The sequence below is a fragment of the Olea europaea genome, chromosome 17 (genome assembly GCF_002742605.1).
Source record: "Olea europaea var. sylvestris chromosome 17, O_europaea_v1, whole genome shotgun sequence".
Lineage (NCBI taxonomy): Eukaryota > Viridiplantae > Streptophyta > Magnoliopsida > Lamiales > Oleaceae > Olea > Olea europaea.
In genome coordinates this window covers 15,401,540-15,415,691 of record NC_036253.1, presented here as the reverse complement: position 1 = coordinate 15,415,691, position 14,152 = coordinate 15,401,540, and positions in this window count along the sequence as shown.

The following is a 14,152-nucleotide window of genomic DNA, read 5'->3' as shown; positions in this document are numbered from 1 at the left end:
TGTTCTTTGGAAGATCTATCTCGTGTCTGGTACTGCATGGTTCCACTCTGTAAGAACTCTCAATCATTCTCTTGAAGCTCATCGTCTTCATCATAAATGATTCGCTTGCCTCGAAATGACTTGGACCAATAGGAAAATCCCAATTCATTGGGCCTTTCGATACAATCAAATAGAAAGCCCCAAGGGCGTCATATTCTAGGAGTCCAAACTATGTGATTGAATAAATCATTCTCTATCTATTGCGGGTCAAGGGCTCCTTCTTCCTCCTCTTCTTCAAACTCCGATTCATATTTTTCATAGAGAAATCTCTTATTAAAGATAGAACAAAATCCATTTTGTATCATATCTAAGGGATTCCTCAGTTCAGGCCGAAGATCCAATATCACTCGATCATTATCAAACTAACTGTAATCTGTTTCTGTCCGTGAAGATCCCACCAAAGCGCCTTCTACTTATAGAAGGCCATGAACTAGATCAGAATCATTCTCAACGAGTCCATAAGAAGTGATCCCATTTTTTTCATCGGGTCCGAGTAGAGACCAAAGATCTTGAGCGATCGATCTGGACGAACAACTCAAAAGATAAAGAAGTATCGTTAATTTCTTCATGCTCATTCCAAGCTCAAAGTACCATTTGGACAAATAAGAATCTCCTTCGGTACATGATCTCTTCTTCATATAAATAGATATAGGATATATGGGGCAATTACTTAGAAGTACATTTTATGCTACAGGCCTTCCTATCTGATAGAAAAGGACCCCATGATCCTGAGCCGATCTTACCTAGGATCGCAAATCCCAAGTTTGTCTATGAAGAGCGAATCTAATTGTATTAGTGTCTATAATTGATTTCTTCTGTGTTATACTAATCGACAGGGCCTCATTGGTAAGTGCTACAAGATCTCGTGCATTGGAACCCATGCTTATAGACCCAAATCCATTAGTATGGAACATTTTTCTTTTCCAAGTGAAATCCCCTAGTATATGAAAGAGTGAAAAAGTGTTTTTGCTGTTGTGGAATAAGAAGTCTTCGTATCTTAATGCACGTATTTAATTTATTCGGGGCTATTAGAACGGGATCCACTTTTGGGGGAATATGAGTCGAAGCAATAACAAGAATATTTCTAGTGGAACATCTTTCAGAAAGATGGTTCACTAATAGACCGAGGGATAAGTAATTCGACTCATTCATATCCAGATCATGAATGTTTGGAATCCATATTATGCAAGGAGACATTGCTTTTGCTAATTTGAATTGAAGGGTGATATAAAATCGGTCTATTTTCGACATCATATCCATAGTTAGCGCATTCATCATAGTTAGCAATTCCAGCTCCGTATCAAGGTCACAATCGATATCATCACTATCATCAATATCGTCACTATCATTAATATTGATATCATTAATATTGATATCATCAATAAGAAAACCTTTAGGCTTGTTATTCAGGAACTTGTTCAGAAATAAAGTAATGAAAGGAACATAGGAGTTTGTCGCTAGGTATTTGACCAAATAGGATCGTCCAATTCCTATAGAACCTATCACTAAAATCCCCCTAGAGGGGGATAAGGCTAAAGGGAGCGAAAAGGGTTTTCCATGAGATGGGAAATGAAAAGTATTAGTCCCACACGAAGTTTGTGAGTAAGTGATTGTCTGATAATGAGCAAGGAATACTCGTCTTTCTGCTAAACAGGGTGTATTGAACTCATAATTCAGTAGATACTTTGTATGAATGTCAACTAAGTATCATAAGTAAATTGCTCCCGGTTGTTCAATCATTTGATAACAAGAGTCATTCTTTGATAAATGATCACTATGAGTCAGACTCAATAGAATTTGATCGATCCTTTTTTCTATCGTTAAGGCAGAGAACTAAACCAAGAATTCTCTTTCTTCATCATCAATCGAATCACTGTTCGCAACCCAGGGATCTTTTTTATCATCAATCCAATCCCCATTCACGTTTTTTCTTTTTCTTATCAATGAATAGATCACTTTACTTGTATGACTTAGATGTGTCATATTTCTTGAAATAGTGATTCAATTGATGGGATTTGGTATGAGATCGATGAGATTGATATTCAAATATTTCTTCTTAGGACGTATTACCAAGCTTGTTGTCGACAGAAGCAGAACCTCGTATTTCTTCTAGCAAATCTCCTAGTTGTTATAGAGCAACTAGAAAGAGATTCTTTAACCAGAAAGAATTTGGTTCAGATGTAGGATAACTATCCAGAAGTTTTTGCAACTCAATCATAGATGATGGAATCATCAAAGATTTGACCTTTTTGAACTCTGTTTGTAACTCACTAGAGGCCCGAAAAACAAAGAGAAGATGTGTACGAACGAGATATCCAGCAACAAGAAAAAGGAAAAGGATTGAATAGAGGAACTCCTAAACATTTGGCAATCTCAAATGTGTCGATATCAATGGTGACTCATTATTTCGATGAATCATTTCTTTGGACAGAAGAAGACTATGTAAACACTTACTTGAAATCTCACTTATCAGATTTCATTGTGGAAGACACAATTTTTCTGAAGAATTCACCATGATATATGATGCGAACCCCGTAGCAATGGAAACTACGAAATCCACAATGAGATTGATGCGGAACCCAAGAACGCCAATACTAACCCGATTTTAGATCTTGAACCCCAAGAATTGAACCAAGAAACCCTAGATTAGCGAAGAACCTAAAACCCCTTGATTACAATTAAAAGAACCCACAATTCGATTGTTTGCCACAAGAAATTGAATCTTGATAAGTTCCAAGATTATTCAAGAACAAGAAATTGAAAGAACAAATTCTCTCTCTATAATATTATTCAAGCAAAAAAATTCTTACAATGAAAAGTATTCTCCTATTTATACTAATGAGTAAAAACATCCAAAACCCATCAAATTATGGTAATAATTTGATTTCATAAGAATTCTATCGAAACTAGGAAATTCGGCCAAAATTAGAAAATTCGCCAATTTTTTGGCTTGTGCGGCTGCATGGTGTATTTCCATGCGATCGCATGGTTCAACAAGAAATGGTGTTTTGATTTTCGGTATGCCACCGTGCGGCCACATGGTATTTTTGCTGTGCGGTCGCACAGCCTCATTTTTAGCCTCCGATTTCATCGCTTGATAACAAATTGATCCAAGTTGATTCAGCCTTCGACCCGAACATGAAAGTTGCTCCATTTTGAGTCCCGGACATCCATCAATAGTTTCTTGAATGAGCAATCCCATCGTTTGTTTCACTTGCTTTGCCCTTGATCGCGTCATTGGTCCGCCATCGACCATCAACAGGTCTCGTCTCACACTTGCCTTCGTCGGGCTCGACTCCTAGATCATATCATCCACTCCCTCTTCAAAAGGATTCGTCCTCGAATCTGAACCTGCATCAAACAAAGAGAGATCAGATACATTAAAAGTAGCTGAAACATTATACTCACTAGGTAAATCCACTTTGTATGCATTGTCATTGATCCTCTCGATGATTTGAAACGGTCCATCGCCTCGTGGTTGCAATTTTGACTTCCTCTGTTCTGGAAAACGCTCTTTTCTGAAATGTACCCAGACCCTATATCCAGGCTCAAATGTAACGCGTCTGAAAATCCATCCTATCTTTATTGGGATCATACCCCCTTGGACTTGACTATTTTTTATCTGTTTAAGGAATTCTTCTTATTAGTAAGATAGGTTTGGAACCATAATAAGGTAAGCTTCCAAAGCTCCTTTATTCAGCTAGTGCGCAGGAGCGCACTTTTGTTTTCCCCCTACTAGTAAAGGGGGTTTTATGATTCTTCCTTTATTTTCTTTTGATGCAATCAGCTTTCCTTTCTCTTCGATCTGCATCCTGACCTTTTCATGGAGTGTTTTCAACATCTCGGCTTTTCGTTTCCCATCCAAGCTCCCTCGTTCATGCACAGGCAAAGGCATTAATCCATAGGTGTTAGTGGATTAAAACCATAAACAATTTCAAAAGGAGAAAACGAAGTAGTAGAATGTGTAGCTCGGTTATATGCAAACTCTATAAATGGTAAACACTCTTCCCATGATTTCAGATTTTTATTGATCATTGTCCTAAGTAGTTGAGTCATAGTTCAATTAACTACCTCAGTTTGTCCATCTGTTTGTGGGTGACAAGTCGTAGAAAATAATAACTTAGTTCCTAATTTACTCCACAGAACACACCAAAAATGACTCAAAAACTTCACGTCCCTATTAGACACTATACTTTTAGGTACTCCATGTAAACGTACTATTTCCCTGAAGAATAAGTCTGCAATATCAGTAGCATCGTCAGTTTTATGACATAGTATAAAGTGCGCCATCTTACTAAACCTATCGACCACTACAAATATTGAATCCCGACCCCTTTTTGTCCTAGGCAAACCTAACACAAAGTCAGTAGATATGTCTACCCAAGGTTCACTAGGTACAGGCAAAGGAGTATACAAATCATGGGGTTGAACCTTAAACTTAGCCTTTTTACAAGTTATGCACTTTCCACATATTTGTTCTATGTCATGTCACATTTTAGGGCAATAAAAATGTTCCCCTAACATGTCTAAAGTCTTTTGAACCCCGAAGTGTCCCACTAAACCACCACCATGTGCTTCCCTTACCAATAATTCACGCAAAGAACAATTAGGAATGCACAACTTATCTTCCCTAAACAAATATCCTTCATGCCTATAGAATTTATCAAATGCACCTTTGTCACATGAAGCATAAATACTAGAAAAATCACAATCAGATTCATACATGCCCTTAATATGTTCGAAACAAAGTAATTTAGTACTTAATGAATTTAAAAGCACGTACCTTCGAGACAACGCATCAGCAACTATATTTTCGTTACCTTGTTTGTACTTGATGACGTAGGGAAATGTCTCGATAAACTCCATCCATCTCGCATGTCTTTTGTTCAACTTACTTTGACCTCGCAAATGCTTTAAAGATTCATGATCGGTGTGTATCACGAATTCCTTTGGCCATAAGTAGTGCTGCCAAGTCTCCAATGCTCGAACAAGTGAATACAGCTCCTTGTCATATGTCTGATAATTCAATGCTGCCCCACTCAAATTTTCGCTAAAGTAAGCAATAGGTCTCCTTTCCTACATTAACACTGCTCCTATACCTATTCTTGATGCATCACACTCAACCTCGAATGTTTTATCAAAATTTGGTAATGCCAAAACAGGTGCTTTACATAGGTTATCCTTAATTGTGTTAAATGCAATTTCTTGAGATTCTCCCCAATGGAAACCTACACTCTTCTTTACTATTTCAGTCAACGGTGTGGTGATGGTGCTAAAATCTCTTACAAATCGCCTATAAAAACTAGCCAATCCATAAAAACTCCTAACTTCAGTTATAGTCTTAGGTGTTGGCCATTCTTTTATAGCTTTCAGCACTAACCACAAATCCTAGGAAAATAACTCTATCCATGCAAAATGTGCACTTTTTGATATTAGCATACACTTGTTCCTTTCGCAACACAACAAGCACACAATTTAAATGTTCTAAATGCTCATCTAGGTTTTTGCTATAGATTAAGATGTCATCAAAATAAACTACAACAAATTTCCCAATAAAAGAACGCAAAACATGGTTCATTAAATGCATAAAAGTGCTCGGTGCATTAGTGAGTCCAAACGGCATAACTAACCATTCATACAATCCATACTTAGTCTTAAACGTCGTTTTCCATTCATCACCCTCTCGCATGCGAATTTGATGATACCCACTCTTAAGATCAATCTTACTAAAAACGCAAGCACCATGCAACTCATCTAGCCTAGGTATTGGGTGACGATACTTTACCATGATATTGTTGATAGCTCGGCAATCCACGCACATTCTTCAAGTCCCGTCCTTCTTAGGCACCAGCAAAACAGGTACAGCACATGGACTCATCCTCTTCCTGACATAACCTTTGCTTATCAACTCCTCCACTTACTTTTGAAGCTCCTTCGTCTCCTCGGGATTGCTTCCGTAAGCTGGTCGGTTCGATATGACAGCTCCAGGTACAAAGTCAATCTGGTGCTCGATGCCTCTGATTGATGGCAATCCACTTAGCATCTCCTCAGGAAACACATCGTCGAACTCCTGCAATAAAGACTTAACCAAACTAGGGAGGGATGTGTTAGAATCCTCAAAATTGAGGAGGGATTCCTTGTACACTAACAATATCATTTGCCTACTATCGCTCATAGCCTTTTTCAACTCACTCTCTTTTGCATAGAAGTTGACCTTTGGCTTTTCTCTCCGCTCAGCTGACTCTTTTTCTCTCCTCTCAACTGACTCCTTTTCTCTCCGCTCATGTGGCTTCTCTCTCTTTTCTCCACTCTCCGCCACCTCACTATTTTCTCTCTTATTGATGGTTTCACTATTACCTCTCATTTTTCCTGACTCTCTTATTCTCTCGTCTTCCTCACTTTTCAGTTTGATTTGATCTCCATACACTTGTGCCGGTGTTAATGGCGCAAGAGTAATAGTCTTCCCATCCTTGACAAAGCTATAATGATTCCTATATCCATCATGTGTGACCCTTCTATCATATTGCCAGGGTCTTCCTAACAAGATATGACCCACATGCATAGGCACCACATCACATACTACTTTGTCACTATAACTCCCAATTGAGAAATTAATTAAAACTCTTCTATTCACCCTAACTTCCCCACTTTCATTCAACCATTGCAACTTATAAGGCCTAGGGTGTCTTAACAATGCTAGTCCTAATTTCTCAACTAAAGTTGTGCTAGCTACATTCGTGCAACTCCCACCATCAATAATCATACTACGTACCTTATCGTTGACGTAACAACGTGTGTGGAATATATTTTCTCGCTGCTGCTCCGAATCATCCACTTTGACTTGAGTGTTAAGAGCTTTCCTTGACACCAACGATTTCCCAACAGCAAACTCCAATTTTTATTCTTCTTCAACGTCCTCCAATGCAGGCATGTCCTCAAACTCTCCTTCACTTTCACTCACCACCTCTCCATTATCCAACAGCACCATTACCCGTTTATTTGGGCATTGAGAAGCAATGTGCCCTGACCCCAAGCATCTGAAACACTTGATATCTCGATTCCTTGATGGTTGTGAATCTGTTTTGGGTGCTGTTTTGCTAGCACTTTCTTCTTTCCCTTTCTGCCACTCATTCCTACCTTTAGGTACAGCTTTATCACCTTTGTTGTTGTTGTTCCACCCTGGCTTCCAAGATGGATTAACACTCGAAGTTCCTAACGGCTGCCTAGCTGCCCCTTTCCTCTTCAGTTGTCTCTCTACCTTCATAGCCACATGCAACATGTCTTCCAACTCCACATAATGTTGCAACTCGACTACATTGGTAATTTCCCTATTCAACCTATTCAAGAATCGTGTCATGGTAGCCTCCCGACCCTTCATCACATTGGCCCTAATCATGAGTATTTCCATCTCCTTATGATAGACCTCTACACTTTTCGACCCTTGATATAGACCTTGCAGTTTTTGATGGATCTCTCAGTAATAATGGCCAGGAACAAACCACTTTCTCATCAATGACTTCAATTCCTCCCAAGTGCTGATTGATCTTCCCCCACTCCTATGTTGTGAAGTAATCACTTGATCCTACCATGAAATTGCATAGTCACTGAACTTCAAAACTGCTAACTTCACCTTTTTCTCCTCCGAGTAGTTATATCACTCGAAGATCATTTCAACCTTCCTTTCCCACTCCAGGTATGCCTCGGGATCACTCCTTCCTTTGAATGAAGGAACTGTCATTTTTATATTTCTCAAGTTTCCATCCAACTCCTCCCCGCTATCATTCTGATCCCGTCTGTCCTCATCTTCTCCCATGTCACTCCCATATCCATACTCCTCTCGCCTTTCCCTCCTAGGCTCCCATCTATCCGGTCCTCTGGCATTGGATACATCCACTCGATGCCCCTGACTAAGGTTAGCCACCGATGTATCTAATCTATTCATCCAAGCCTCCTGCTTCTCCAACCTATCTCTCACATCTCCAAACGCCCTCTCAAACCTCTGTACCAAACCCTTCGATGCATTATTATTATTGCTTTGTCGACATGAGTTTGATTCTGCCCTTTCTGACATCCTAACACTAAAAATTTTATTTTACTGCCTCACCAAAAGTCACTCAGAAACACACAAGGGCTTTTACCCTCTATTAAGCTCACCTCTCTACCTTTTACCACTCAAATCTTTTAACAATTGCTTCTAGGAACAATCAATGAACTCAATCAATCAATCAAATCGTGTAGAATTTCCCAAACCGGATGTGACTCAACAATTGTAACAAAGGACTCAAAGAAAACTTTTAAAACTTGACTTGAATTGAAGGAATGGAATGATTCAATGTGTCCAAGTAATTTAGAAACGATATTGAATAATAAAAGTTGATATTTGACGGATCAATAATATTTAACAAATTTTTTTTACTATACGGATGAACAATACCGTACGGATGAACAGTAAATTTTTTTTTAAATCCGAAAATCAATAACAAAACCAACGAAGAAAACGAAAACTGATTTAGGCGAAAATTGAGCTTAGAAATGGAATTTGAAGATTTTTTATGAAACTTTTGGATCAAAGGATCAAGAAAACCTTCTGAACACAAGAACACAAGGAATTGAAAAAAAAATTAGAAAACAAAGGATATAACCTGATTAAATTGGAGCCAAAGCGCTGATACCAACTGATGCGAACCCCGTAGCAATGGAAACTACGAAACCCACAACGAAATTGATGCGGAACCCAAGAACGCCAATACTAACCCGGTTTTGGATCTTGAGCCCCAAGAATTAAACTAAGAATTGATAAGTTCCAAGATTGTTCAAGAAGAACAAGAAATTGAAAGAACGAATTCTCTCTCTATAATATTATTCAAGCAAAAAAAATTTTCTTACAATGAAAAGTATTCTCCTATTTATACTAATGAGTAAAAAGGTTCAAAACCCATCAAATTATGGTAATAATTTGATTTCATAAGAATTCTATCGAAACTAGGAAATTCGGCCAAAATTAGAAAATTCGCCAATTTTTTGGCTTGTGCGGCCGCATGGTGTATTTCCACGCGGTCGCATGGTTCAACAAGAAATGGTATTTTGATTTGTGGTATACCATCGTGCAGCCGCATGGTGTTTTTGCTGTGCGGTCATACAGGCTTATTTTCAGCCTCTGGTTTCGTCGCTTGATAACAAATTGATCCAAGTTGATTCGGCCTTCGACCCGAACATGAAAGTTGCTCCATTTTGAGTCTTGAACATGGTTCCATCAATGGTTTCTTGAATGAGCAATCCCATCGCTTGTTTCAATTGCTTTGCCCTTGATCGCGTCATTGGTCAGCCATCGACTATCAACGGGTCTCGTCTCGCACTTGCCTTCGTCGGGCTCAACTCCTGGATCATATCAATATACCTAATCCATGCATTATATCATGAAAAATGTATAAAAGAATTTTAATGCTACTTAGTATCAGCAATATGTCTGAAGAAGTATCTAAAAATATCAAATTTAGATATTTGTACCCTTTCGAAGTAAGGAACCATGGCATATATGTTTGGAGTAGATTCCATTTAGAGAGAGTTGACAAAGCACCATCTTTTCTATACATCTACCCTTTCCTCTTTTCGGATGGTAAATATTTATTGGAGTGTAAATCAATCCCATGCTTGAATTGAAATTAAGATACTGATGCAAGTACTTCCCTTCTGAATTAGATAGATTCGTATCTGAAAGAGGTTGACAATAAGTTTTTCTAAAATTGACTATTTGTCCCTCCATTAGAGATGTTCCAAAAATGTCTGCAATCAAATAAATAGTTCTACGAACGAATGGATCGTATCGACTTGGAAATGGAAAGATTTGTACAAGTTATACGTTTCGTCACCACTTTGTGGAAAATAGTTAGGTATGTGTTCGCGAAATTATTTCTTTTGATTTAAAACTACCACAAGTGTATGGTTCATTAACAAGTAATAAAGTGGATTAAATGAGTCCGAATATCGTCCCACAAAGATTGATTAGTTTAATTTTATCTATCGTCGCCTTAACCGAAACAATAGAAATTCTTGATATTTTTGCTAACTAAATTATGATTTAATAACCTACTTATAAATATAAAGCCTAAATTAACTAGATTAAATGCGTGATTATAACTAAATGCAAGTTTTATAAAAATATGATAATGAAATACGTACTAGGAATCCGAATCCCCTTATATCAATCCTCTTTAATCCGAATTTTATAAAATTGATAACACGATTCAATTATGAAGACCAATATTCCTAATTTGTTTAACAATCTCTCTCGAGTAGAATTAAACCTATTTTCACATGCGATCCGACTATATTTCTATGAGGGATGCGAATATTTAAAAATCCATTAAAGACTTATGAATACTTAAAGATCACGTAAAGCATAGCGATATATTTCTATCCCCTATCGAAATTTACGATAATTAACATAATGTCTAACTTATTTTTCATCTCTCGAGGGTAAAACAAGTCACAAAGCTCATACAACTATTGCGCACATAATTGTAGAGAAAATAAAATCCATGCCAATCATTCAATAATTAAAAACATGTTTTAACGTCAAATTAATAAAATTCAAGATTAAGGGTTCATAATATAAGGTTCATCGCAAATCCTAGCACATGAAAATCTAGCCTAACATAATGGGAAATTAAGAAAAGCAATAATTAAAATCAAGGAAGAACATCACGCAATTGATTCTTGAAGTGAAATCTTGAATCTTGAAGTGGATTGCCTTGTTTTTGCCTTGTTCTTCCTCTCCAAATCCTCCAAAATTGTGTATAATCCCCTCCAATTCTGTAAAAGTGGCGTCCCATCATTCTGGTCGAGTTTTAGTTTATATAGAACCCTAAAAATATCCTTTCCATAAGAGTTTCGGCGAAATAAGGAAACTGCTGAATCGGCCCCGAATCTTGTTCTATGCGACCGCATAGTACATTTCTATGCTGTCGCATAGAGTAAAAAAAATTTGAGAAAAAGTTCTCGGGAGGCTTCTATGCGACCGCGTAGAATTTATACTATGCGACCGCGTAGTTATACCATTCTTTCCTTTGGACAACTTTTATTATTTTGGTCATAACTTTCTCTACTAATTTTCGATTGAAGTAATTCAAAGTGCATTGTAAATAAAACTCAAAGATCTACACTTTTGATAGAAATAGGCTTCCTCAAATTCTGATGTTTACTATGTCAAAAATGGATCTCAAGTAGAGATTAAAATTCACGAGCATAGTTTTTTCGCCTGAAAGTTGATACTTGATAATACTTCGATCATATTTCACCTCTTGACTCCTTTCCTCATCCGATCTCATCTATGGATTATTTTCAACTTGGTCCTCGAACTATCACTTTGCTCTATTTTAGTCTTTTTTTGGCTCTTTCTTCTGAATTTCACCATGTTCATCGGTGTTCCCTACAATTCACAAATATAACGAGATTAACTCACAATTCAATCATTTTGCTCATCATTAAGTCATGTTTGTGACCTAAATAAGTGTGCAAAAACACACTTATCAGTATGAATATGTTAGATACTTGTGACTCAATTGGTGAAATAATATATCTCCCCCAAAAGTTTTTTTTTTTTTTTTACCGACACACGAAGAAAATATTTTGTTGCGAATGAACAAGATATTGAGGAATTGTCCATATGTAAAATCATAATTATAGATACGGGCCTTTTCCACAGAAAAGGGGAATCTTGTGTTACAATAGAAGTAGAAGTGATGTGGATTATTCAAGAATCGAAGTTGATTTCCTTTATAAAAAGAAGATATCAATGAACTTCTATGAAATGGTTTCACGGGATTCAGCCAATTGTCTTGATTGTGGAATATCATTGAGAAATAGGAATTTGTCTAATCAAAGGATTTCCTGCAATTATTTCTAGTATGGAATGAGTCAATCATCCACTTTGGGATCTTATTGAACAAAAAGGGTGAGATTGTTCCTCCATTGATCAAGAATTTCAATTTTCGGGAAGTATCATGATCATCAAATAAGAAGGGTTTCCATTTTTTCAAATGAATAATTTTAAGACCTATTGATACTAACAACTGATTGCAGAGTAGATCATTAGGACCTTTCAATTCATAGATGTAGATCTCGAACCTATGAATGGGAATATTCCCGAAAATCACACAGAAAAAATGGAGTTAGACAAAAAGAAAATCAACTTGGACAAAAAGAAACGAAGTTCGATAACCTCAGACCAATCAATCGAATATTGATTAATACGTAATTGATCGAACACTACTTGTAAACGGCTCTTCTCCTCAGAAACGAAATGTTCCAAATGTTCTTGGAAATTCTTGCTCCCATTGAGCCATTTGTATCTATATGCATCAGGATCCTGATTCATGGATTTCTTGGTTCGAAAAGTCAAGATAAGAGGATCGAATTGACTCCTTTTCAAATTCGATAAATGTTGGTTGATCGTATATTTCATTGAAAAAATCGATGCAATACATTTCTTATGTACCCATAGGTACCATATTGGATTTGAATTAGATTTTGGATCAATTAATACTAATTGACTGCCTCCATTATACTGTTACTAGCAAATACCACTATTTTTGGTTTTGGATCTTTCAAATCATTCCCGCAGGAGATCCGAACCCATTTTTTTCTGATCCTTCGAGAAAAAGATTCATTCCCTTTATAAAAAATAGGAGGTAGAACTAATAAAGATTTCTTTTTCGATTCATTCCTGGCCTAATTCAAGAATTATTTTTTATCCAATCCGTATCAATCAATAGAAAAGGCAAATCCCTTATGATACACTAGATCCGGCTCGATTATTGATAGAGTGAATAGATATGCCATTTCTTGAAATCTCTCTTCTGATTCAGAAAATCGTGGTGTAACGTGTATCCTCGTCTGTTTCGATCATGACGTAGATGAAATAAATCAAAAAATAGATTTTTGTTCAAGAATGAAATCTTATTGGAACTGTCCATATCCGGTTCATCCTTCGGAACCCTATTACACCCCAGATCTAATGAAATAGGATGAATTGAGATAGTATTTTGTAAATACTTAATTATCTTGAATATATTAACCATTTCTTTATTTTTTGATCACCTGGAAATGACAAAAGAAAGATCTTGTTGTTTCTTCAACAATTTCTGATATCTAGTGGACCTCTCAGTAGGATTCGAACCCAAATAAAGTTCTGACCATCTATCAGAGAAAAAGGAACAAACGGATCTAGTAGAATTCTCAAGAAATACTTTGATTTCTTTCAAAAGCATAAGTTTTGTGAATAGTCGGGACATTGAGGAATATCCAGAAAGGTATTTGGGGAATCGATCTGATTCTATCTCTATTCCTTCCGTTTGAAGAAAGGAAGGATCCTAAAGAATCGATCTTTCTTTTAATTGTTGAATCTCTCTTTGATTGATCAATGTGTGATATTCCGAATCCTCATTACTAATGAAATCCAAATGATCTTTGGATTGATCAAAAGATCCTTTCACTTGGCTAGAATACGTTACTTGAATGAAACTAGATCTTATGGAATCATATTAAATATTTGGCGATACATTCTGTACCTTTCTAAAAAATCGATCCTTATTTACCAACCACACATTGTCTAACCAAATCAAATTCTCTCTCGATATGTTCCTCAAAAAATCCGATTCATGTGGATTCTTCCCCCAACTAAGGAAGAGATCTTGGCGGAATTGCCACCCTTGAAATTGAGCACAATTTTGCAAAGAAATAGCCCACTTGTTTCTCAAGAAGAGATGTGAAACATGCTCAATATCATTTGATTGAATAGTTGACCCAGCCCCTTGTTGTTTGAAGAAACCCTCCACTTCAATTGGTATTTTTTTTCACGAAAAGCAGACATGAGATAAGAAATCTAGTGTTTCACTAAGATTTTGAATAGCGGTCTCGAATTCAAGTTGACTCTATTTCCCTCTTCCTCAAAGAAAGACAATCAAACAATTCCCAATCATTGTCCTTACGGATCAAATCATCCATATATTATACAAAAAAGAAACTCCAGATATTTGATATCTTTCTCTTTGAATAAGATCTCAGTTCCAGCGACGGTTTCATTAGATATCTTACAACTAGAATCCCCTTTTTT